This window comes from Heptranchias perlo, unplaced genomic scaffold, assembly GCF_035084215.1.
Source record: "Heptranchias perlo isolate sHepPer1 unplaced genomic scaffold, sHepPer1.hap1 HAP1_SCAFFOLD_56, whole genome shotgun sequence".
Lineage (NCBI taxonomy): Eukaryota > Metazoa > Chordata > Chondrichthyes > Hexanchiformes > Hexanchidae > Heptranchias > Heptranchias perlo.
The window spans coordinates 5935910-5940597 of NW_027139581.1; the positions used below are offsets into that span (position 1 = coordinate 5935910).

At 47.1% G+C, this 4688-nt stretch overlaps 1 non-coding gene across 1 annotated transcript; it reads right to left on the minus strand.

The window, feature by feature from the left end:
• Positions 1-2464: 2464 nt before the first annotated feature.
• Positions 2465-2547, minus strand: trnal-uaa (transfer RNA leucine (anticodon UAA)). Its single transcript has one exon. It is a non-coding gene; the product is annotated as a tRNA-Leu (tRNA).
• Positions 2548-4688: the final 2141 nt, after the last annotated feature.

A 4688-nucleotide genomic window follows, 5' to 3' on the forward strand; every position in this document is an offset into this window, starting at 1 on the left:
CAAAGGATCCTCACATTTAACCAATTTGTGGTTGTCTGATGCGCATTGCACAACTTTACACTGCGGGAAGGACTGACCTTTGACCAGGAAGACGAGATGCCGCTGGGAATGGACCCCTTCCTGTTGATTTAAGTGACAGGTGCCTCATTGGGTGTCTTCCATGTCACATGGAATCCGTCGACAGCCCCCTGTAATCTGGGAATCCAGCGATCCTGTGGAACGCGGTAAACCTTTCCCTTTGAGAATCCAGCGATCCTGTGGAACGCCGTAGACCTCTCCCTTTGGGGAATCCAGAGATCCTGTGGAACACGGTAGATCGCTCCCTTTGGGGAATCCAGCGATTGTGTGGAACGCGGTAGACATCTCCCATTGGGGAATCCAGCGATCCTGTGGAACACGGTCGACCTCTCCCTTTACCGCGCTGGGGACATGTCAAGTTTGATCAACTGGGAAACCGCGCGGAATATCGCGCCCGTGACCTCATGAATCCACTCTCGCAGGGCTCTGGGTGATTGTGTATCTGTGACCTGAAGAATACAGACTCCCGCGGGGCTCTGGGTAATGGTGTGTCTGCGACCTGATGAATTCAGACTCTCACAGGGCTCTGGGTGATGGTGTGTCTGTGACCTGATGAATTCAGACTCCCGCGGGGCTCTGGGTAATGGTGTGTCTGTGACCTGATGAATTCAGACTCTCACAGTGCTCTGTGTAATGGTGTGTCTGTGACCTGATGAATTCAGACTCTCACAGGGCTCTGGGTAATGGTGTGTCTATGACCTGATGAATTCAGACTCTCACAGGGCTCTGGGTAATGGTGTGTCTGTGACCTGATGAATTCAGACTCTCACAGGGCTCTGGGTAATGGTGTGTCTATGACCTGATGAATTCAGACTCTCACAGGGCTCTGGGTAATGGTGTGTCTGTGACCTGATGAATTCAGACTCTCACAGGGCTCTGGGTAATGGTGTGTCTATGACCTGATGAATTCAGACTCTCACAGGGCTCTGGGTGATGTTATGTCTGTGACCTGATGAATTCAGACTCTCACAGGGCTCTGGGAGATGGTGTATCCGTGACCTGATGAATTCAGACTCTCACATGGCTCTGGGTGATGTTGCACATGTCACCAGGGCCTGACTGAAATGACCCACATGCCACTGACGAGGCCCTGCAGGAAGTAGAAGGTGGCTGAAGGTCCTCTTGTAACATCTCACAGAGGCGGCCGATTGCCTCCTTACTGAAACGAAGTCTTCACACAGATATCTCTTCCGATAATAATGTGCTTTCAAAAGGCTTTTGATAAAGTGCCGCATGGTAGGCTTATCATCAGGATTGCGGCCCCTGGAATAAAGAGAGCAGTAGCAACATGGATACAGAATTGACTAAGGGACAGGAAAGAGAGATAACTGGTGAACGGTTGTTTTTCACACTGGAAGGAGGTGTCCAATGGCGTTCCCCAGGGGTCGGTGCTGGGACCACTGCTTTTCTTGATATATATTAATGACTTGGACTTGGATGTCCAGGGCACAATTTGTAAATTTGCAGATAACACAAAACTTGAAGGAGTCGTAAAGAGTGCGGAGGATAGTGATAGACTTCAAGGGAATATGGACTGGCTGGTGGAATGGGCGGATACATGGCAGGTGAAATTTAACGCAGAATAATACGAAGTCATATATTTTGGTCGGAAGAATGAAATGAGGCAATATAACTTAGAGGCCAAAAGTCTAAAGGGGGTGCAGGAGCAGAGAGATCTGGGGGTGTATGCGCACAAATCGTTGAAGGTGGCAGGGCAGGTTGAGAAAGTGGTTAAAAAAGCATACGGGATCTTTGGCTTTTTTAATCGAGGCACGGAGTACAAAAGTATGGAAGTCATGACAAAGCTTTATAAAACACTGGTTCGGCCTCAACTGGAGTATTGTGTCCAGTTCTGGGCACCGCACTTTAGGAAAGATGTGAAGGCCTTCGAGAGGGTGCAGAAGAGATTTATTGGAATGATTCCAGTGATGAGGGTATTTAGTTACGTGGATAGACTGGAGAAGCTGGGGTTGTTCTCCTTGGAACAGAGACGGTTGAGGGGAGATTCGATGGAGATCATCAAAATCATGAAAGTTCTGGACAGAGTGGATAGAGAGAAACTGTTCCCATTGGCGGAAGGGACAAGAACCAGAGGACATCGATTTAAGGTGATTGGCAGAAGAACCAAAGGTGACATGAGGAAAATGCACTGCCCGAGGGGGTGGTGGCGGCAGATTCAATCATGGCTTTCAAAACGGAACAGGATATGTACTTGAAAGGAAAAAAAATATCAGGGCTCCGGGGATTGGGACGAGCTGGAATGCTCTTACATGGAGCCGGCACGGACCGAATGGCCGAATCGCCTCCTTCCGTGCTGTCTCTTTTCCATGTTTCTCTCATTCAAATGGAAGAGGAGTGACAATGAGCAGTATCAAAATGGAGCAACTACCAGGAGTGGAGTTCGAACCCACGCGGGTATAAACCCATTGGATCTTAAGTCCAACGCCTTAACCACTCGGCCATCCTGGTCTCTTCACAGTTTAGCGTGGTGTGTAATATTCTTGAGTCTCACTGCTTCATTTTCATTGTCAGTCAAAGTCCAGGATGAAATGATGTGTGGAGCGGGGAATGTGTGACAGAGAGAAACTCTGAGAAGCGTTGAAGAAGTGACACACACGCTCAGACACATCACACACACACATACAGCCAGGTACACCTCTATGTGTGAGTGTGTGATGTGTCTGAAAGTTTGTTGAACTTTCCACGGGCCACTGTTGAAAGAAGACTCACCGTTCACATTTCCATCTCTCTGTTAGTTAAGATCCAGAATAAAGTGATGTGAGGTGCGAGGAAAAGAGTGATAAAGAGAGACACTCAGAAAGAGAGAGAGACACTGGGACAGAAAGAGACTCTCTCGGTCTGTCTGAGTCTGTGTCAGTCTCTCTCCCTCCATCTGTCCAATACCCGTAGATTTGAGAATCACAGGGTCAAAGAAGGAAACAGATTGGAACACATTGAGCCTGTGTCCTGTTTCAAAACCGACTCCCAGGAAAACGGCTCCGGTAGAATCGTTAAATGGTCAAAGTTTTTCCGGCGAGTTTGACCTCCTCCCTGAGATGGGGAGACACGGGGACGTGGGGCGATTAAAAGGCTTCAGAAAAATCATTTCGAATTGGATATTCTCCATCGTGGTGAGATATCCCTCCTTATCCAGGGATTTAGCTCCCCGACGGGGAGGGAACATTTTTAAGAGGCCGACTACAATTTTTAATCCTTTGCCTCGCTTCTTCTTCAAAAACGACAGAGAGAAATAGAGCAGAAAAAGAATGAAACAGGTGATTATCATTTTCAGAATATTATTGAGCGGCGACTGTTTGGGGACTGAATTCTTGGGGCCCGTCTGTTGCAGAGCACAAATGTGTTCCGAACTGTTTCCTTCTTTGACCCTGTGATTCTCAGAGAGAGACAGAGGGAGAGAGGGAGAGAGAGAAAGGGGGAGAGAGAGTGACAGAGAGAGAGAGACAAAGACTGATCCTGAGAGATTTAACGATTAAGCCTGTGTTTGCAATGTACCTGTGTGTGTGTGTCTCACTTTTTCTAACGTTTTCTGAGTGAGTCTCTGTTTCTCTGTCTTTCTCTCTCTGTCACTCTCTCCCGCTCTCCCCACATCACTTTATTCTCGACCTTGACGAACAGAAAGATGGAAATGTGAAAGGTGAGTTTTCTTTTAACAGTGGCCCGTGGAAACCAGGGTTCAATTTCCCGTCTGGGAGGTTACAGTTTTATTGCCTTTAAAAGCTTCACTTTCATTCCTCTTGCAATTTATCTCCAAGTGGAGGTTTACCAGAAAGATCCCACATACAACAATGAAATGGATGGCCAGTTAATCTGCGTTTTGGTTTTGTTAGTTGAGGGAGGAAGGATAACTTCTTTAATAATGGATTCCAGCATTTTCATTTTAGACACACACATACACAGCCAGGTACACACGCAGACACTGATATACAAACAGATACACACACACAGGTACACACACAGAGAGACAGACACGTACGTGTAGATTGAAAAACAGAGATGAAAGGTCATCAAATAAATGGTTAAAATAGATTCACTGAACTTTCAAGCGTGTCTAACGCCATCTTGGGTGAGTGTCCATTATGGATTTGTACCGATTCCTCGGTCGTCTATATCCCCGCTTATCACGAGGGAAACCTGGGTTCAATTTTTCGACGGGGAGGTTATAAATGTGCTGCCTTTAAAAGCTTCACATTCATTTCTCTTGCAGTTTTCTGAGTGCTTCTCTCTCGTTCTCGCTGTCACTCATTCCCCCGCTCCCAACAGTGTTTTACTCAGGACCTCTGACTCACAAAGTAGGTTAGTAAGTTTGCAGATGACACCAAGATTGGTGGCATTGTGGACAGTGAAGAAGGTTATCTAGAATTGCAACGGGATCTTGATAAATTGGGCCAGTGGGCCGATGAATGGCAGATGGAGTTTAATTTAGATAAATGTGAGGTGATGCATTTTGGTAGATCGAATCGGGCCAGGACCTACTCCGTTAATGGTAGGGCGTTGGGGAGAGTTATAGAACAAAGAGATCTAGGAGTACAGGTTCATAGCTCTTGGAAGTGGAGTCACAGGTGGATAGGGTGGTGAAGAAGGCATTCGGC